Consider the following 22,768-nt stretch of genomic DNA (forward strand, 5'->3'; position numbering starts at 1 on the left):
AGCAGTGCACTAATCCACTCAACATTGCCTTCATCTCACCTATACCTCGCTCCTCTCTCCTTTCCTCTCAGCTCAACTCCTCTCACACACCCCTTCCTCTTTTCTCATCTCCCCTTCCTCCTCTCTCACACCCCTTTCCTACTACTTCCGGCCCTGCCCTACCCTGCCCTAATCACCTCCTGCCTATAATGTACTCCCAATTCCCCTCTCCTTTCAGCTCCTCTCAAACAGCCCTTCCTCTCCTCCAAATCTTCTTTATTAACAATCATCTCTCTCTAATCACATTTTTTCTTCTTCCAAACGTTCTTCCTTGCTTCTTATCCTCTTTTACAAGCCAACACTTCCCTCTTCCTTCTCCCACCTCCTTTCTTCCTAATCTTCTCTAACCTAACACATCCCTCTTCCTTCTCCTCTTCCTACTAACACTTTCTTGCAAACATAACACTTCCTCTTTCCTTCCTTCTTCATTTCCTCCTCTTCCTTCCTTAGCTTCTTATCCGGGACTTACTTTCTCTGTTCTCTCCCTTCCTCCCTTCCCTCATTCCTTTCGTAACATTCCTCCCTCCCTCCCTCTCTCCCTTAATTCCTCTTTCTCCTCTCCCTCCTTCCCTCCCTATCTTGCCTATCTTGACACACTTCCATCAACCCTGACCTCTCTCTCTCTCTCTCTCTCTCTCACTTTATACCTTTCACTCTCTCTCTCTCTCTCTCTCTCTCTCTGTCTCTCTCTCACTTTGTACCTTTCACTCTCCCTTTAATTTGTTCTCTCTCTCTCTCTCTCTCTCTCTCTCTCTCACCCTTGCCCCTCTATAAATAAATATAATCAAATATAATCGCTGTTCCATTTGTATTTGAGCTCGTGCCGTCCTGCTGCCCCTGCACTTGGCTATCTATTTCATCTATCTATCTATCTATCTATCTAACTGCTTGTCCGAAACATCTTTTAACTTTTTCTTTCTTTCTACCTTCCTAATCTACCTGAGTCTGTCTATCTATAAGTCGATCTATTTTCCCCATTAACAGCTATTTATCTATCTATATCTATCTATCCATCTATCTATCTACCTATAATTTATCTATCCAGGTGGTTAGGTAATTTAGGAAGGCAGGAATTTTTTTTATGTAGGAAGGATATAATTTTGCACTAGTGAAGCATCTCTCTCTCTCTCTCTCTCTCTCTCTCTCTCTCCATTCTTTCTTCCTTGTACGTTTCCAACTTTCTCCTCCTCATCCTTCTTTCCTTTCCACCTTACTTCTTCCTCCCCTCCCCCTCCCCCTCCCTCTCACCCTAAAATGGTGCCTGCCTCGTCATTGAGCCCCTCCCCTCCCTCTCCCCCCTTCCCCGGCCCCCCTCCCCCTCCCCCCTGCATGACGCTGGCCCGATGCAGAGAAACGCTGTCATCCTATCTCCCCCCCTCCCCCCCTCTCTCTCTCTGTCTCTGTTAAGTTACAGTAATTTCTTCTTTTCACCTCAACTTTATTTTTCCTTTCATTCTATTTCTTGCACTCTCTCTCTTCCTCCCTTCCATTCACCTCAGCAGTTCCTTCAATTCTCTCTCTCTCTCTCTCTCTTTCACTGCCACTTACCTCCTCAATTCCTTCAAGTCTCTCTCCACCCACTTCTCTCTTTCCCTCCCTCCCTACCTCCTCCTCTTGTCTCTGTCTGTCTGTCTCTCTCTCTCTCTCTCTCTCTCTCTATCTCTCTCCGTCCTGCGTGCCCTGTTTATCCTACCATTAACTGCGATCTACAGCCACGACAAGACACCATCGTCCTGGATATAATAAGACGGTCGTATATAAGTCAGACCAAGACGCAGGCACCAAGGCAGGGAGGAGGAGGAAGGAAGGAAGGAAGGAAGGAGAGGGAGGAGGGAGAGGGAGGAAGGAAGGAAAGGAAAGGCGAGAGGGAGGAAGGAAGCATAGTTAAAGTGCAGTAGGAGGAATAGGATGAGGAGGAAAAAGGATGGACTGGGTCGAGACAGAGGGAGGATGGAAGGGAGGAAGGAAGGAAGGAAGGGCGAAGAGGGAGGAAGGAAAGAAGGAAGGAAGGATGAAGAAGATGGGATGGCGAGAAAAAATATGGTAAAAACTGCTGATGAGGAGGAAGGACTTATAATGGCGAGAGGAAAAGTGAAAAATACAATGGAAAGAGGGATGGCAAAGGAAGGAAGGAAGGAAGGATGGATGGATGGATGGATGAATGGATGGAAGGATGGATGGATGGATGGAAGGATGGATGGATGGATGGATGGATGGAAGGAAGGATGGATGGATGGATGGAAGGACAAGATAAGCTCGAAGACAAGAAAGGGCGCTCAGACAGAACCTTGACCTTGACCCCTGACCTTGACCTGCCCTCTATCCTCACGAAAATCAGGCCACGTCGTCCCATTACCACACTCAATATTTTAACCAAGTTTGACCTTCATCGGACCAGTCGTTTATGAGGTATTTTCCGCACCCAGAACTTTGACCTCGACCCGTGACCTTGACTTCTGACCCACCTTCACCGAAATCAACCTACTTCCTCCCAAATCATCAGGGAAATTATGTACCAATTTTGATCCAAATCGGTTTAGGTACTCACGAGATATTTACCTGTGACAAATATGGGAAACTGACTTGCGAAATATTCTTTGCACCCTGAACTTCGACCCTATCTCATGACCTTGACCTCTGACCCTTGTACACCAAATTCAACCCACGTCCTCCCAGATCCTCAGGGAAATTATGCACCAATTCTGATCAATATCGGCTCTGGTACGCCCAAGATATTTTCGTTAAGATAAATATAGAAAATTCGTTTCTCTGGCATCACTAATAACACGGGCTGTCCTTCATGATTCCCCGCTCGCTTTGTGATTCACGGTACTGGATTGTGATTAGGTTCTACGTGCTATTAAAAATTCCTCTTCCCTTCCTCTGTCAGAGTTACAGATTTCTACCCTGTCTCGAAAATAACTCATCTCCAAGCAGCGTCAGCATAGACTTAACATTAATTTTTTTTCCTTTCATTTTCACACAAAGAATTTCATCGACTAGTTATCTGACTTTTCCAACAAATTATAATAATTCTGCTTCCCTTCCATGGTCAGAGTCACAAATTTCTACCCTGTCTCGAAAATAACTCATCGCCAAGCAGCCTCGGCACACACCTGACATTATTTTCTCTCATCTCCAAGCAGCTCCAGCACACACCTGACATTATTTTCTCGTTGTCTTTCTTTTTCACGCAACGAATTTCATCGACTGTTTATCTGATTTTTCCAACAACTAATCAATGTCCTGAAGTTTTTTGTCCGTCTTCTAATATGCTCAAAACTTTCCAACTTTCGTGACGGCTGCAAATTAAGCCTTTCGGTGTCCAGGGGGGTTGTGTCATTTACTATCTCCAGACGATTTTACTCAGCTCACGAGAAGCTTTGAAGACTCTCGAGGGGTTAGATGTGGCCTTCGTAAACCCCTTCACCGCTACCATACATTCTTCCTTGGCTGAATAAAATCGTCTGGAATTAGTAAGGATGAGCTAGATTAATGTGTGATCTTAATAGCGAGTTTTTTTTTTTTATAATAAAAAAAAACGTGAAGGAGTAAGAGATTTTTCAGGTACCCTTTTTGATAACTAGTAAGAATTTTTAACTCTCTCTCTCTCTCTCTCTCTCTCTCTCTCTCTCTCTCTCTCTCTCTCTCTCTCTCTCTCCACCCACATCCCACGCCCACACCAAAACATTTTCACTACTGTTAAAAGATTCACGGTTGTCCTCGCCAATCGCCAATTTCAAGGCTCAATTGGCGACGTCAGAATTCCAGGTATTGGCGAACGGAAATAAGCGGCAAAGTCATTAGCAGGTGTTAGAGCAGAAATTTTAATATATGCGCTAAATCAGGTGAGAGGGAGTTTAGGTGTCTGTCTGTCTGTCTGTCTGTCTGTCTGTATGTTTGTATTTATGTCTGTCTGTCTCTCTTATTTATGTCCGTATTTCTGTCTGTCTGTCTGACCTACTTACCTACTTATATATCTATCTATCTGCCTATCTATTTATCTGTCTACCTGTTTATCTGTCTACCTGTTTATCTATTTGTCAATCTGTCTATCTATCTGTCTGTCTGTCTGTCTGTCTGTCTATCTAAAGGGTAAAAAATTCATGTTCTCATTCAGTCGGGTATTTTAGGTGAGATTAAGTAAAGGTATTCTATCTGTCTATCTGTCCGTCTATCTACTTATATCTATCTACATATCAATCCATCAATTTATCTGTCTATTTACCCCTCTCTCTCCCTCTCTCTCTCTTTCTATACCTATCGACATATCAGTCCATCAATTTATCTGTCTGTCTATCTACTTATCCATCTCTCTCTCTCTCTCTCTCTCTCTTTCTCTCTCTCTCTCCAGCCCCTCATCCTCGAGGTCACACTCCATCAAAATTACTTGTATAATTTACTTTAAGAATTAGATGCCAAGAATTTCATCTCAAGACTGACAGGAAAAAATTGCATATTATAAACACATGGGAAAATAAATCATTTTTTTTTTTTCTCAACACCTGGAGGTGAAGGTGTCATGAGGTGCAGGTGTCATGAGGTGCAGGTGTCATGAGGTGTAGGTGTCATGAGGTGCAGGTGTCATGAGGTGTAGGTGTCATGAGGTGTAGGTGTCATGAGGTGCAGGTGTCATAAGGTGTAGGTGTCATGAGGTGTAGGTGTCAAGTTGGAGGTGTAGGTGTCATGAGGTGTAGGTGTCAAGTTGGAGGTGAAGGTGTCATGAGGTGCAGGTGTCATGAGGTGTAGGTGTCATGAGGTGTAGGTGTCATGAGGTGTTGATGTCATGAGGTGTAGGTGTCAAGTTGGAGGTGTAGGTGTCATGAGGTGTAGGTGTCAAGTTGGAGGTGTAGGTGTCATGAGGTGTAGGTGTCAAGTATGGAGGTGTAGGTGTCATGAGGTGTAGGTGTCAAATATGGCGGTGTAGGTGTCAAGTTGGAGGTGTAGGTGTCATAAGGTGTAGTGTCAGTAGGTGTAGGTGTCAAGTTGGAGGTGTAGGTGTCATAAGGTGTAGGTGTCATGTGTGAGGTGTAGGTGTCATGTGTGAGGTGTCATGTGTGAGGTGTAGGTGTCAGGGTCGACGTAATGACAGACAGACGTAAATTACATATCACCAACAGCAACAGCGAAGATAAAATATTTTCTCATAATATTTGGCACCGTTTTTCACGAATTTCACGTATTATAAAAAGAAATATGTAACGAAAATAAAGAAAAGAAAAGAGAATAAAGAAAATAAAAGAATAATAAAGAAAATAGATCGAAAATTAAAGACAAAGTATATTATTTCCACGTAATGACAAAGGAGAAAATTATATAACGATTTTTTTTCAAGAAAGAAAGAACCAAAGGCCAGACACCCGCAAGAAAATAAAAAAACAAGATAACTGAGACTTAATTATTTCTCACAAGACTGGATAAAGGTAAAGAGGATTTTCTTTTACTTTACTGAATAGAAATTAAGGAGAAAATACAAACCATTAAAGCGATAAATGAATTACTTTGAGTGTTCTAATAATTCTACGCGATGAGGTAAAGGGATGGGGTTGAGAGGTATATGAGGGAGGGGGGAGTGAGTTGAGGGGAGAGCAGTCAAATGGTGGGTGGCAGGGCGACTTGGAGGCGTTTTGTCTGCGGCCACCCTTTGCGGGATTAGGGCGTCGGGCTACAGATAGATAGATAGATGATAAACAGGAATGAATTACATATAACGAAAGGCTATAACGAAGACCTAGTGTATATTTCCTTGCAAGATTAGGCCAACGTCTTGAAGATTTTCTTAAGAGAGAATTATAAACTGCGAATTGGCGTATACTGGTACGAAGGAAGGAAGGAAGGAAGGAAGGAAGGGAGAAAGGGAAAAAAAGGAAGGAAGGAAGGAAGGGAGAAAGGGAAAAAAAGGAAGGAAGGAAGGAAGGGAGAAAGGAAGAAAAAAGGAAGGAAGGAAGGAAAGAAAAGAAAATGAAAGGAAGGAAGGAAGGAAGGAAGGAAGGAAGGAAAGAAAGAAAATGAAAGGAAGGAAGGAAGGAAGGAAAAGAAAGAAAATGAAAGGAAGGAAGGAAGGAAGGAAAAGAAAGAAAATGAAAGGAAGGAAGGAAGGAAGGAAAGAAAAGAAAATGAAAGGAAGGAAGGAAAGAAAGAAAATGAAAGGAAGGAAGGAAGGAAAGGAGAAAGGAAGGAGCGAAGAAAGAAAGAAGAAAAAGAAAAGATTAAGAAAAAGAAAAGGAAAACTTTAATATTTTCTTTAATTTACCAAGGAGTCAGAGGTCCAGGTGAAATCTAAGAAATGCCAAGGAATCTAGCAGTAATATTCTAAGTGACATGGGACCGTAACACCTCTTCCTAGGCGATTTATTTTCAGCCTCCAGTCACTCTTTTCCTCACATAAGTTTTTTTCTTTTGGCTAACACTTTTTCTTTTTAATTTGTTTTCCTCCCTGGCATCCAAAAATAAGTCACTTGTCAAGGGGCCTAGAATAGGAGGCACCGTAACACCTTTTCCTAAGCGATTTGTTTTGCTCATAGGTTCCGATGGCTTGTAAATGGGACAGGTGGGTAACAAATGGGTTCCGTGGGGTTCAAAATGGGTCTTCTGGGTTCTATGTGAGAGGGAAGGAGGAAGAGGGAAGGAGGAGGAGAAGAGGGGAATGAGGGAAGATGAGAAAGAACAGGGAAGGAGGATATAAAGAGAGTAAGATAGATAGGGAAGGAATGAAGGAGGAGGATTACACAGGATTACACAGGAAAGCAAACAGCAACAGACCTTATGGTCCTTTCGAGGCTGCTTGTTAGAGAAAACTATGACTACAAGATCTAACTCTACATGTTGAAGGATAAGGATAGGAAAGCAAGAAGGAGGAGGAGGAGGAGGAGGAGGAGGAGGAAGGATAAAAGGAGGGAAGGAAGAAGAAGGAAGGAAGGAAGGACGGAAGAAGTGCAGGAAGGAAAGAAGGAAGGAGTGAAGGAAGGAAGGAACGAAGGAGAAATGAGCCCAGGAGGCTTGCAAATGGTTGGTGAAGGATGGTAAAGGAATCCACAGTGCCCTGGGGGTGTCCGGAGAGAGTGTCCAGGGAGAAGGAGGGAGAGCAGGAGGGAGAGAAGGAGGGAAGAGAGGGAGGAGGAAATGGGAAAGAGAGGGGAGAGGAGAGGGAAAAGGGTTGAAGAGATGGTAAGGAAAGGGAAGAAGAACGAGGATGAAGAGGAAATGATATGGAGAGAGAGAGAGAGAGAGAGAGAGAGGGGGGGGGGAAGGGGATGAGAAGGAAGGACAAACAGTACATCACAATTTAAATACAAATGGGCCGCTAGTTGGTGAGGGAATAGGCCCCTCTCTCTCTCTGTCTCTCTCTCTCTCTCTGTCTCTCTTGCATCCCCTCTCTCTCTATTATACGGATCATTAATTCCCCATCTTTTCCTTCAAATTCAATTCTCTCTCTCCCTCCCTCTCGCTCTCCCCTCCTCTCTCTCTCTCTCTCTGACCCACATCCCATTCTCAACACTCTCTTCTAAGTCCTCAATCTTATCTCTCCACCTGTACAGCTAAACCCCTCCCTCCCTCCCTCTCTTTTCTCTCCTCCTCCCTCCCTCCTCCCTCCCTACCTCCCTCTCTTTTCTCTCCTCCTTCCTCCCTCTTTCTCTCCCTCCTCTCTTATCTCCCTCCTCCCCCCCCCGGACACACAGATAGGGAGATAAAGGGAGATTAAAGATAAACACAGGAAGAAAGGGAGAAAGTTGGGGTCGGAGATTCCTTTCTCATGGAGGAAAAAAAGGAGGAGGAATTGGAGAGCAAGAGAGAGGTGAGAAGGAGGGAGGGAGAGAAAGAGAGAGAAGAGGAGAGAAGGGAAAGAGAGGAAAGACTAAGGATAAAAGTGATGAAAGACTAAATGCAAGAATGATGATGATGATGATGATGATGATGATGATTATGATGATGATGATGATAGAGAGAGAGAGAGAGAGAGAGAGAGAGAGAGAGAGAGAGAGAGAGAGAGAGAGAGAGAGAGAGAGAGAGAGAGAGAGAGAATAATGTGAAAGAAGGAAGGGCAGAAAAAACGAGGAAATAAAAGAAGAGAAAACGAGAAAAAGGAACATCAAAGAAAGAGGTGAAAGAGAGGAAGGTGTGAGAGAGAGACAGAATAAAGAAAGTAAGAAAAAGCCAAAGAAAGCAAAAGGCTATTACAGAAAGCAGGAAAGCGGAAAATGGAAGATAAACAGAGAGAGAGAGAGAGAGAGAGAGCAATATCCTGGTCCTCTTTCGGCATGTGAAGGGCTAAGTTAATCACGTTATGCTGTCTGTCTGTGCCTGTCTGTCTTCTCTCTTTCACGCTAAAATCTCTCTCTCTCTCTCTCTCTCTCTCTCTCTCTCTCGTTCTTTCCATATTTCTTCTTTATCTCTCCCTCCTTCGTTGCTTTTTCCCCCCCTCCCTCCCTCCCTCATTCTCTCTCCCCTCTCTCTCTATGCCTGTCTGTTTGCCTGCCTGTCTGCCTACCTTTCTCTCTGCTTGTGTCTATCTATCTATCTATCTATCTTTCTTTCTTTCTCTCCTCCCTTCGTCTCCTCTCCCTCTCTCTCTTTCTTTTTCTCTAACTTTTCTTTCAACCTTCCTGCTTCCTGGTTCGTTCTCCTTTCCTCTTCCTTTCTTTCTTTTTCTTTCTTTCTGTCTTTCTCGCTTTCTTTTTTTCTTGATATATAAAAATACCCTTATATCTACGCCTGAATTTGTCACTCACATCTCTCTCTCTCTCTCTCTCTCCCCCCCTCTCTCTCTCTCTCTCTCTCTCTCTCTCTCTCTCTCTCTCTATCCACCCATCCATCTATCACCCTATCTTCTTACCAATCTATCTATCTATCTATCTCTATCCATATTTCTTTTATTCCTTTCTTTTAATCTATCGTATCGTCTAGCTATCTATCCAACAGTCTATCATCGACCTATCTATGTCTATCAATCTATCAATATCTATTTCTCTATCTATCTAACCATCCTCCCTCCCTCCATCTATCTATCTATTTATTTACCTATCTATCTATCTATCTACCTATCTATCTATCTACCTATCTATCAATCTATCTATCCGAACAGTAAAGCCCAAGACACTATTAAAGTCTGGAATTTTTTCGTTTTTCATCTCTCTCTCTCTCTCTCTCTCTCTCTCTCTCTCTCTCTCTCTCTCTCTCTCGGTCTCAGGTGTTGTTGGGGAGAAATGTGACTTACGTGTGAGATATGAGAGGGGAGGGAGGGAGGGAGGAGGGAGAAAAGGGAGGGAAGGAGGAAAGAAACAGGAGGGAAAAAAAATGAATTAAGGAGAGAGGGAAGAAGGGTGGAACGGAGGGGAGGGAGAGAAGAGGAAGGGAGACGTGAGAGAAAAAGTAGGGGGGAGGAAGGGAAGGATGGGGGGAACAGGAAGAGAGGTGGAGAGAGAAATAAGAAGAAGGGAGGAAGGATGGGGAAGGAGGGAGGAAAGGGAGAGTAAAGGATGGAATGAAGAAGGGAGGAATTAGGTAAAAAGGGAGAGATGTAGAGGATGGGAGGGAGGGAGGGACAGAAAAGGGAGAAGATGGAATGGAGGACAGGAAACGAAGAGGAAGGGTGATTTGGGGTGTGAACGAAGGGGGAAGGGAGTGGAGGGGAGGGGAGGGGAGAGAGAAAGAAGAATGATGAACGAGGGAGGGGAGGCGAGGAAAAAATGGACAGGGAGAGAACAGTGAGGGAAAGGGAGAGATAGAAAGGGGAAGAAAGGGAGGAAGGGAATATAAAAATAGGGAGGATGGAAGGTAAGATAAAAAGGGACGGAAGGAAGGAAGGAAGGAAGGAAGGAAGGAAGGAAGGAAGGAAGGAAGGATGGATGGATGGAAGTATGAAAGGATAAAAGGAATGATGAAAGGAAGGAAGGAAAGATGGATGGATGGATGGATGGATGGATGGATAAAAGGAAGGCTGAAAGGAAGGAAGGAAAGAAGGATGGATGGATGGATGAAAGAATGGATGAATGGCAGGAACGAAGGAAGAGAGAAAGGCATGGCAGGAGGGATGGAAGAAAGAAAGAAAATTATAAAAAGAGGCTTAATAAACAAGACGATAATAACAGCTTGTGAGAAATAACAGGCAAGAACAAAGAGGGTGAAGAACAATTAAAGAAACCAAGAGAACAATAACAGAGGGGCGTAAAGACAAACAAGAAGACAAAAATAACATCTTGAAGAAAAATGAGAGAGACAAGAAGGAAGGAGAGGAAAATAAAAGCAAGGTGTGATAATGGGAGGGGTGGGGAGAAAATGGCAGAGAGAGAGAGAGAGAGAGAGAGAGAGAGAGAGAGAGAGAGAGAGAGAATTTACAGATCAGACACTGAAATCCTTTGAAAAAAATGAAGAAATTCCAGAGAGAGAGAGAGAGAGAGAGAGAGAGAGAGAGAGAGAGAGAGAGTTTACACAGAGGGGTTCAAATGGGACTTATTAGTCTTTGTACCCTGATGTACTGGGTAATATTTTTGAGCAAGACTGTAGGGGAGACGAAGGAGGAATATCTGGTACTCATCCTCTATTTTTTCCTCTCTTTTTCCTCTTTTTCTCTCTTTATTCTCTTTTTTCCCCTCTCTTTTCTGTTTTCTTATTTTCTTTTTCCTCTCGTTTTCTTTTTTCCTCACTTTTTTCTCTCTTTCTCTTCCTTCTCACTTACATTTCCTTATTATCTTCCTTTCTCTTTTCTCTCTCATTTTCTCATTTTTCGCTGTCTTTCCATATTTAATTCTCTCTCTCTCTCTCTCTCTCTCTCTCTCTCTCTCACCAGTAATTTAAACTTGGACAATATGTGTTTTTGACGGCTGGAGGGGAGGGGAGGGGAGGGGAGGGGAGGGGAGGGGAAAGGAAGAGAAAGCAGGAAAGGGGAGGAGGGAAGGGAGGTTGAGGGAAGGCTAATAGGGGAGGGGAGATGGGGAGGGGGAAAGGTAAGGGGGAGGTGGGGAGGGAAAGAGGGGAGGGAGGGAGCGAAGGAAGGACATGGCCAGAGTAATCCAGGTTTTTGCCCTTCATTCTCCTTCAGGCCTATCCATCATCACTTCCTTCCTTCCTTCCTTCTTTATGACTTTTTTTTCACATATTTTTCGTTCTGTAACTTTTATTCACTTTCCTTCTACTGCAGTCTCTCTCTCTCTCTCTCTCTCTCTCTCTCTCTCTCTCTCTCTCTCTCTCTCTCTCTCTCTCTCTCTCTCTTTCTGCCTCCTCCCTCCATGTCAGTCTGTCATTTCTTTCCTTCTTACCTGTCATTCATATTTCCTTCCTCCCTTCTTTCCTTCATTTCTTCCTTCCTTCTCTCCTTTCTTTCCTCGTTCCTATCTTTTTTCCTTCTCTATTTGGTCACTCCTTCTCCTTCTTTCCTTCCAATCTTCCTTCTTCCTTGTCTTCATCCCTAGTCCTTTCTTTGATTCATTTCTTCATGCCATCCATCCATCCATCCATCCTTCCCTCCTTCCATCGTCCTCCCTTTCCTTCCATCCTTCTTTCCTTCCTTATTTTATTTTTCCCTTCTTCCTAGTTCCCTTCCTTCTGTTTCTTCCCTTCCATCCTCTCTTCCACCTTCCTTCCTTCCTTCCTCCTTCCTCTCCTCATTTCAATTTCGCTTTCTCTATCTCCTCCCCTTGTTCTAATCCATCATCCTTTATTCTTTCTTGTTTGTTTATTTCTTCTTTTTCTTTTGTCTCCGTTTTTCACCACGACTCACTCTTTATTGCTTCTCTCTCTCTCTCTCTCTCTCTCTCTCTCTTTCCTCTTTCTTCTCTTTGCCATGCCTCTTATTCAACTTTCATCCCTTTTTTCACTTTTTTATTTCTCCCTTCTTTCTCCCCTTTCCTCTCTCTCTCTCTCTCTTCTTCCTTCCTTCCTTCCCTCCTTCCTTCCTCTCTCCCTCCCTCCCTCCTTCCTTCCTTCGATTTCGCATCTGTCTTATTCCTTCCCCTGTTGCTAATCCATCATCCCATCCTCTTTCTGATATTTTCTTTCCTTAGTTTCCTTTAATCTTTCCTTCTGATCCCCCTCTCTCTCTCTCTCTCTCTCTCTCTCTCTCTCTCTCTCTCCTGATCAATCATGCGCTCCCAGTGTCGCTTTTTAACCGTCCTCCTTCCTTCCTTCCTCGTTCCTTTCTTCCTTCCTCCTTCCTTCCTCTTTCCTTCCTTCCTTCCTTCCTATCTTCTTTACTGCTATCCTTTCTTCTTCCTCCTCCTCTTCCTCTTCCTCATCCTTCTTCTCCTTTTCTTCTTCCTCTTCCTCCTCCTCATCCTTCTTCTTCTCCTCCTTTTCTTCTTCCTCTTCCTCTTCCTCATCATTTTTCTTCTCCCTCCTCCTACCTGCCTACTCATTTCTCTTATTTCCTTCATCTCTAATGATTGTCTTCCTCCTCCTACTCTTCGTCCCCTTCTTCTTCTTCTCCTTCCTCCTCCTCCTCTTCCTTCCCTTCTTCATCTTCCTCCTCCTCCTCCTCCTCCTCTTCTTCTGCTCCCATCCCTATTATCTTCTCTTCCTTTCATCTTCCACTGATCTTGTCCCCTTCGTTCCCCTCTTCATTTTTTCCCTTCCCTTCTCTTTCATATTGCTCTCCTCCTCCTCCTCCTCCTCCTCCTCCTCCTCCTCCTTCTTCTTCTTCTTCTTCTTCTTCTTCTTCTTCTCCTCCTCCTCCTCCTCCTCCTCCTCCTCCTCTTCTTCTTCTTCCTCTTTCTTCTTCCTTTTTTTACTTTCTCCTTCCTCTTCGTTTTTATGACTTTCTTCTCTTTCATGCTTCTCCCTTCCCCCCCTCTCTCTCCCTTCCTCCTCTCTCCACCCACTCCGCAGCCATCAATCATTCTCTCTCTCTCTCTCTCTCTCTCTCTCTCCAAACTTGGTATATTGGCTAAATTAGGGGAAAATTCTCGTATTTGTGGGAAGTTCAGGGAGATAGAAAAAGGGAGGAGGGAGGGGAAAGGGAGAGGGAGACAAAGGGAGGAGAGGGAGGAAAAGGGGAAAGAATGAGGAAGGAAAAAGGGAGAGGAGGAGGACGAGACAAAGGGGAGGAAAGGAAAAAGGGAGAGAAAGAGAGGCAGGAAAAGGGAAGAGAAGGAGGAAGAGACAAAGGGAGGGAAGGGAGGAAAAGGGAAAGAAGGAGGGAGGAAAAAGGGAAAGAAGGAGGGAGGAAAAAGGGAAAGAAGGAGGGAGGAACACTAGGAGGAGAGGGAGGGAAAGACACAAGGAGGGAGGGTAAAGGAAGAGAAGGAGGAGAGACAAAAGGAGGAGAGGGAGGAAAACAGGGAGGGAAAGGAAGGGAGAGGAAAATAATAAAGATAAAGAAGAGAGAGGGAAAGAAAGGGAGGACGCTGGAGGAAAAGAGGAGGACGAGAGGAAAAGAAAACAAAGAAGGGAGGAGGTTGGAAAAGAGAGGAGGAAAGAAGAGATTGAGAGAGAGAGAGAGAGAGAGAGAGAGAGAGAGAGAGAGAGAGAGAGAGAGGGAAGTTTACTTACGTGTATGTGTGGGTGACGGCAAAGACAAGTTTACACACACACACACACACACACACACACACACACACACACACACACACACACACTCCTAAGTATAATTCATTCACATAAATATTCACGTCTTAAGAGAAGAATTAAGACGCAGGAAGTTACATAATTAACCTGTTCTGTATCCACCTGTATTTTGTAATTTTGTACCCTGTTCTTCCTGTACTCTGGCGGTTTTTGAATTCATGGGATTGGTTTTGTATTCATGGGACTGGGTTTTGTATTCATGTGACTTTCTTGTATTCATGGGACTGGGTTTTGTATTCATGGGATTGGTTTTTGTATTCATGGGACTGGGTTTGTATTCATGGGACTGGGTTTGTATTCATGGGACTGGGTTTTGTATTCATGAGACTGTTTTTGTATTCACTGGACGGCGGTACAAGATACAAGAAAATACAGAATTAATTTTCTTTGTATCATGATTTGTTTTTATTGCTTATTTTTTGCTAAGTCTTGTGTAAATAATTCTATCTATCTATCTATCTATTGCCAGACGCCTCAATCCCGTTTGGGGTGGCCACAAACAAATCGCCTCCAAGTCGCCCTGTCCCCCGCCATTTCACTGCCCTGCTCCCAACTCACACCCCCCTCTCGCTTAATGGAAAACGTTTGGTACCGAAGGAAGCAAATGTTTCCCCCGTTTCTGTCTGTCTGTCTGTCTCTCTCTCTCTCTCTCTCTGCGAAGAAAGGAGAGGGAGGAGGTGTAAGGGAAGAGGAAGAAAAATGAAGAAAGGAAGGACTGAAAATATGGAGAGGAATAGGGAAGATGGAAGAAAGATATGAAGGAAAGAAGAGTGAAGGAAGAAAAAAGGAAGGCGGAGGAGGAAAGACAGGATGGAAAAGAATAAAAGAAGGAAAATGAAAGAGGAGGAGGAGGAGGAGGAGGAGGAGGAGGAGGAGGAGGAGGAGGAGGAAGAAGAAGGGAGGAGAAAAAATGAAGGAGGGAAGAGTTAGGAGACATGAGTGAAAAAAATGGTGATGAGAGAGAGAGAGAGAGAGAGAGAGAGAGAGAGAGAGAGAGAGAGAGAGAGAGCCGGAGAGGGACAGGAGGAAGAAAAGAGGGGGAAAAAGAGAGACAAAAAGGGGAGGAGGGAGAGGGAGAGAGGGGAAGAGGGAAGGCAAGCGAGTAGGAGGGGGATAGGGGAAAGGTAAGGGGGAGGGGAGAGGGGGGAGAGGGAGAGAGGGGAAGGGGGAGGAATAAAGGGAGAGGAGAGCTAAGGGAAGGGAGGGGAAAGGGGGAGGGGAGAAGGAGACAAGAAGTGGCTGGAGGAAAAAGTATATAAGGAAAACTTTTCTAAGATTCATTAGTTTCCTTGTGAGGGAAGGAAGGAAGGAAGGAAGGAAGGAAGGACGGAAGGAAAGGAAGGAAAGAAGGAAGGAAGGAAGGACGGAAGGAAGGAAGGAAAGAAAGAAAGAATGAAAGAAAGAAAGAAAAAGAAAGAATGAAAGAAAGAAGGAAGGAAGGAAATGAAGGAATGCCAGAAGAAAATAATGACAACGTGTTTGGAAGAAGGAGGGAAAGAAGGAATAGAAAGTAAAGGAGGATGAAAGGAAGGAAGGAAGGAAGGAAGGATGGAAGGAAGGAAGGAAGGATGGAAGGAAGGAAGGAAGGACGGACGGAAGGAAGGAAGGAAGGAAGGACGGAAGGACTACGAAATACCCTAAATAAATATATATAAAACTAAATGACCAGAGAACCAAAAGTGAAAGAATTACCAAAAAAAAAATCATAAGAAAGAAAGAAAGCAAGAGAGAAGGAACAAGGAATGGAGAAAGGAAGAGGCAAAAGACATCAAGAAAAACAAAAACAGAAAAAATAACAAAAAAAACAAAAGAAAAACTACGAAAGAAGACGGATGTGAAAAACTGGGAGAAAAAATAAAAAGAATTTGACAAGGAAAAGCCATTCTCTCTCTTTCTCTCTAACTCTCTCTTTCTCTCTCTCTCTCTCTCTCTCTCTCTCTGATTTACACCCTGTTTACAAAAATACCGACCCGGGATTTATCACGTCATTAACGCCGATCGCCTGATTACCCAATGGCGGCCATGATGGATTACTGCCTCTAAATCCATCCCTGACACACACACACACACACACACACACACACACACATATTCACATATATATAGAAATGTACACACAATATCAACAATCCATTACATAATACTTACATACACACACACGCACACACACATACACACACAATTCACATATTTATAGGTATGTACACACAATATCAACGACTCATTACATAATACTTACATTCTCTCTCTCTCTTCTCTCTCTCTCTCTCTCTCTCTCTCTCTCTCTCTCTCATAAAACTAGAAAATTTACCCCTCAGTATCTTACATAAATGAGCGTTAAAATGGAGCCAAATTCTCAACTTTCTCTATACCAGGGGTGACTATGGAGGTGTGTGTGTGTGTGTGTGTGTGTGTGTGTGTGTGTGTGTGTGTGTGTGTGTGTGTGTGTGTGTGTGTGTGTGTGTGTGAGAGAGAGAGAGAGAGAGAGAGAGAGAGAGAGAGAGAGAGAGAGAGAGAGAGAGAGAGAGAATCCCAAGAGGCGGACCTAACCCCTCCATTAAATTTTACGGCAAATAAATGCATGGATTCGCGGTACCCATGCCAAAAATCTAGCCCTACCATCTACCCCAACTATCTACCCCTACCATCTACCCGTACTATCTACCCCTACCATCTACCCCAACTATCTACCCCTACTATCTACCTCTTACCATCTACCCCTACTATCTACCCCTACCATCTACCCGTACTATCTACCCCTACCATCTACCCCAACTATCTACCCCAACTATCTACCCCAACTATCTACCTCTTACCATCTACCCCTACTATCTACCCCTACTATCTACCCCTACCATCTACCCCTACCATCTACCCCTACTACTACTACTACTACTGTTCCTATAACCTAGAAATTCTGGTTTGATATTTCCACTACTATTCTCTCTTCATTTTAACTTGGCCCAGATTTTCGTCCTTTTTCATATTATTTCACGCAGTCTATTGGCAAAAGGACGATGCTAGGCTCCACATCCTATCTGCACTTCTTCGTGACTAGCATCATATTCTAGTGTTGGTCTATTAGAGAAAGTTGGTATTAAAGATAGAGACGGGTCAACTCGATAAACAATTTGGGAAGAAAAGTAATTAATTTGGCCATTAAAAAAATTATTCCTCTCATAATTATCTTTAAATATACCGCCACGTCATTAGCCATTCCAGGTAATCGTCACCTGTGCTAATTACGTATCAAGGGTCATTAGTGGGTGTATATGTCTTTCTCTGTCTGTCTGTCTGTGTCTCTCTGTCTCTAGTTTGTCTGTCATACTTTGTCTTCGTCTGTCTGTCACTCTTTCTCTCTAGTATGTGTGTTATTCTGTCTGTCTGTCTGTCTCTCTATAGATCAAACATCAATATTTTCGCCACTGCACTAGCGAACCCCTTAAACTCTCTCTCTCTCTCTCTCTCTCTCTCTCTCAAGGATAAACATCAATATATTCCCTACTGCAGGAGCCAACCACTCTCTCTCTCTCTCTCTCTCTCTCTCTTAATACCACCCAGCGTTCCCCCGCTTTACGATGTCACCGCCCAACAATACCCCGCAATAACGCAATAACGAAATAAGCGACATTTATTGGTGCTGAAGTGGTATTGATGGTAGTTCACTTGTATTACTGTTTGTGACTCTCTCTCTCTCTCTCTCTCTCTCTCTCTCTCTCTCTCAACACATCCACGTCCACAGTTTTACCTACACGCACACAGACTGTCAAAACGTACATGCATTCACGCTCCATTAACCGACACACACACTCTCGTTTCCATACATGCATACCATAAACACACACACACACACACACACACACACACACAATAAATACAAACCACCTTATACACACGCACATATATACACAATAATCACCATAAAACAAACACACACACACACACACAATAAATACAAACCACCTTATACACACGCACATATATACACAATAATCACCATAAAACACACACACACACACACACACACACACACACACACACACACACACACACACACACACGAACCCAAGGCAATAATTAAAACTTAAAGAATTATTAACCAATTATCACTTATTTTCTTCAGTGCCCTGCGTGTCTTTGAGAGGGAGGGAGGAAGGAAGGGAGGGAAAAGGGGAGGGGGAAGTAAAGGGAGAAAGAGGGGAGGGGGAAGTAAAGGGAGAAAGAGGGGAGGTGGTAGTAAAGGGAGGAGGAGGAAGGGAGGGAACAGGGGAGGGGGAAGTAAAGGGAGGAAGAGGAAGGGAGGGAAGAGGGAAGGGGATGTAAAGGGAGGCGCAAGAAGGGAGGAAAGAGGGGAGGCGGTAGTAAAGGAAGTACGAGTAGGAGGAAGGGAGGGAACAGGGTAGGGGGAGGTAAAGGGAGGGAGGGGAAGGGAACAAAAGGAGAGGAAATGTGACGGAATATTATTATTATTATTATTATTTTTTTTTTTTGATAATTTTTTCTAACGTTTCCAAAATCGTCCGCCATAACTGATACAAAAAAAAATTACAGGTCATCGTAGTGAAGTGGTTGCCTTTAACATCAACAAATCCTTTTCAATACCCATTCTAATTTATGCTTATTACTTCCTGCTGGCTCCCTAACACCTCTTCCTGAGCGATTTATTTTTCGATGTGGTTAATATCCTTTTGTACGTTATTTATGCAGACTATGGCGATACTGGAAGGATTTATGTTACGCAGATGAGGGTTATACGGTGTAATAGACAAAATAAATCGCTTAGGAAAAGGTGTTAGGGGCCTTCCTTAACCGATAAGTGTCTTTGTAAACTCGGGAAATTTACTGATAAAACTGAGAGAGAGAGAGAGAGAGAGAGAGAGGAGGGGGGGGCTTATCCAGTTCAGTAATAACAGGTCACACAACGGTGCCCTAGAGGGGAGCAGAGAGGGGAAAGAGGGGAGAGGGAGGGAGGGGAGAGGGAAGGAGGGGAGAGAAAGTGGGGAGAGGGAGGGAGGGGAGAGAAAAAGTGGAGGGAAGAGGAAGGGAGGGAAGTAAGGAAAGAGGGTAGTAGCATGGGGAGGGAGAGAGAGGGGAGGAAAGGAATAGAGGGGAGATTAGAGCAAAGAGGGGGAGTTAGGGACGGGAAGGAAGGGGAAATTGGGAGGGGAGAAGATATGAGAGAGAGAGAGAGAGAGAGAGAGAGAGAGAGAGAGAGAGAGAGAGAGAGAGAGAGAGAGAGAGAGGAGGGAGAAGGGAAGAAAAAGTGTGAACGTGAGGGCTTAAGTGAGGTTAAAGGTCACTGAAATGGAAAAATGAGAGAGAGAGAGAGAGAGAGAGAGAGAGAGAGAGAGAGAGAGAGAGAGAGAGAGAGAGAGATTTACTGGGAAGTGAGGACGACGAGGAACGCAAAAATTTCGTTACCCTAAAGTGATAAAAACATTAAGAAAACGGGAAGGAAGGAAGGCAGGAAGGAGAATGAAGGAAGGAGAGAAGGAAGGAGGAAAAGATGGGAAGAGGGAGGGAAGAAAGGAGAAGGAAAAGAAGGAAGAGGGAGGAAAGGAAGGAAGGGAGGAAGGAGGAAAGAAGAAAGGAAGGAAAAATGGGAATTAACTAAGGAAGTAAAAGACAGTACGAAAAACCAATATTAATAAAGACAATGACATGGAATGAACGAAGAAAATAAGACAGGAAAATGAATGAATGAAGGAAGGAAGGATAGAAGGAAGGAAGGATAGAAGGAAGGAAGGATACAGTATAATGAAGGATAGAAGGAAGAAAAGCAAGAGTAAACAAAGACAAAACAGTAAACAAATGAAGAAGACAAATGAATGATGAAAACAAGTAGCAATTTTAATATCCTTTCCTCCCTTCCCTTCCTTCCCTCTCGTCTTCCCTTCATCCCCTCATTTACCTTGACATTCCTACCCTCTACTTCTCATTCTACTCTTCCCCTCTTGTCATTCTTCCCATCTCTGTCCCCTTCCCTCTCTCGAAGCACCTCTTCCTTTTCCTCCCTTCTCATCTTCTCTCCCTTCCCCTCTTTCCTTCCTCCCCCTATCCTTATATTCCTTCCTTTCCATCTCCTCCTCCTCCTCTCTCTTTTATCATCTTCTTTCCTTCCTCTTTTTTCCTCTCTCAATCCGTTCACAGCATCCCTTCTCTACCTTCGCTTCTCTTCTTTCCATCTCCTCTTCCTCGTCTTCCTGCCTTCTCCTCTTGCTCTTCTTCCCTCCTTCTCCTCTTCCTCTGTTCTCCTCGCTCAGCTCTTCATTCTGCTGTCTCTCTTCCTCGTCCTCTTCCTCCTCCTTGTTCCTACGTCCCTTTCTTCCTCTCCCATCTTTCCTCCACACCACCACCTCCTCTTCCTCCTTTCTACGTCTTCTTTTTATCTCTCTCCAATCATTCCTCCTCCTCCTCCTCCTCCTCCTCCTCCTCCTTCCTCCTCTTCCTCTTCCTCACCTCAGTCAACCCAAGGAGCATAATAAGACCACGGAAACATTAAGCAGAAAAATACATGTGAGGAAGAAGCTAGTTTAAGAAATGGTACCCCTGTGTGAATACCTCTCTCTCTCTCTCTCTCTCTGAATACTTTAGGATATATATACCGGAATAATTATCTCTGAATATAATTTGCATAACTCTCTCTCTCTCTCTCTCTCTCTCTCTCTCTCTCAAAAATTTACAAGGTAGAGAGGGAAAAGTTTGTACAGCGCTTGGCATTAAGGTTTGGATAATATGCTGTGTTTATCTTTCTATTCGGCTATTTGGATACGGAGAGAGAGAGAGAGAGAGAGAGAGAGAGAGAGAGAGAGAGAGAGAGAGAGAGGGAGAATTGACAGATAGAGACAAAAAGACAATCTGAGAAATTAGGTAGATAAACAGAGGGGAAGAGACGAGAATATAAACAGCCACATACATACATACATACATACACACATACATACATACATATATATGTACATATATACAGACAGGCAGAAAATCAGACACATAAAAACACTATAAGAAAGACAAGTTCAATATATATCAGCAAATTAAGAGTGTAACGATTAAAAATAAAACTGAACACCTGTCGACCTATCACGGCCTGGGATGACCTCTGACCCCTGTGCATAAGTGACCAGTCTATAATTGAACAATGGTGGAGAGAGAGAGCTTTTGTTCATCATGTACAAGCGATGTTCAGAACTGTTAGGTCAGGTTTGGTTTGAGGCTTCGTTGGGTTGAAATGATAGAGACAGAAATAGAGAATGATAGATGGAGATGGATTGATTGACTGATAGATAGACAGATACACAGATAGATAGATAGGCAGATAGACGGAGGGATGGATGCACAGACAGACAAAAAGATAGACTGATAGATCGATATATATAGAGAGGACTGTGTGTGACGATTTTCTTTATTCCTCTCTTCCTTAATCTTTTGCCAATCTCTCTCTCTCTCTCTCTCTCTCTCTCATATGACCTTCACAGTCCAAAATCATTTCTCTCTCGCCTCCTATATTCTCCCTCTGACAATCTTTCTTCCTCCCACCAAAGAGGTCTTCTCCTTATCGCTGTTCCCACGCCTCCCCATCTTTTCCCACGCTCCGTTTTCCTTTCCCACGCTCTGTTTTCTGTTCCCACGCTCCGTTTTCTGATCCCATGCTCCGTTTTCTGTTCCCACGCACCATTTTCTGTGATATCTTTCTTTTGGGTGCTTTGAAAACCCATCAGCTGGGCGACCTAGGTTTAATATTTACAAAACATTCTTAATTTCAACCTGTATAGTACGTGACAGTTTCCAAGCTGAATAAAATGGCTTGGCTGTAGCGACTGCCTAATAATAATAATAATAATGAACTTAATGACATTCCAAGCACACTCCCATCATTACCAGTGTCGGTCCATCTCAATTTACCCAAGTGTGGTTACGTTTGGGGACCTGGACCGAACAATAATGGTTCATGTGGACCGTCAAAGCTGCAGCCATCACTACTGTTAAGATTTTATCAGTAATGCGTTCTGGCCACAGTCACATAACAACCGCACGCACACACGCAAGCACGCACACATCTTGCATAAACCTAACAAAAAAAAAATCTCGCTATTCCATCTCTACATTACAGATTCAGCTCAGCCCAATACGGTCTCCAATTACACACACACACACACACACACACACACACACACACACACACACACACACACACACACACAATCACGAAAAGGAAAAAAAAATGCACGGTAAAACACGAACTAAAATTTTACCTTACCTAATCCACCTGACAATTAAAAAAAAACAGGTCCATGAGAGACGAGGCAATCACACACACACACACACACACACACACACACACACACACACACACACACACACACACACACACACACACACCACACACACACACACACACACACACAGCAGCCTTGCGTGTCATGTTAAAATGCCGTCCTCCCCCAAATCAGCAAATGGAAGCACCCAATCAAGGTAACTTCCTGCCAATAAGCCAATTCACAGGTGCGGCCCCGCGTCTTTTATTAATAGTGCCGCCAAAAGATTTACTGAATTTATTGGATTTATTTCTACTTTATCCTGTTTATTATATGGATTTTTACATTTAATTATCCCGACCTCTAGACAATTTTAATTTACCTTAGTTTATTCTTTATTATTATTCTTTCCTGATTATTTTTTCTCATTTTCTTCCAACGTTTTTACTAGTACTGCCTCTAGTCTACTTTATTTTACTTTATTTTTCTGTTAATTTTACTGCCTTCAGACGATTTTCCTAAGCATACTAGATTTTTTTTCAGAATTGGAGGGGTTAGACAGCCTTCACTAACCCCTTCAATATAAAGCTGAGTAAAATCGACTGCTGTTACCTTGATCAGCCCTTCCAACCTAATGACCTTAATTACTCTAGCTATTTACAGACGATTAGACAGGATGGGACTTTCGGAGGTCATTAGCTAGCCTTAATTAACCCTCTCATTACTGTAGATTATTAGGAAGCTGAGTAAAACCACTGAGTATCGTAGGAATGAAAAAGTAAAGAGTATGAGTGAGGTTGAGTAAAATCCACCTGTGTTAGCCTGACCTACGGCGATTCGGAGCAGCGGACGTAAATCGCGGAATTGCCGGGTGATGGATACCGAAGATGCGTGGCCGGAATCGTGTTAGTGAGGCC

The sequence above is a fragment of the Coenobita brevimanus genome, chromosome 23, assembly GCF_032717465.1.
Source record: "Coenobita brevimanus isolate Jiangsu-jjx chromosome 23, ASM3271746v2, whole genome shotgun sequence".
In the NCBI taxonomy this organism is placed as follows: Eukaryota; Metazoa; Arthropoda; class Malacostraca; order Decapoda; family Coenobitidae; genus Coenobita; species Coenobita brevimanus.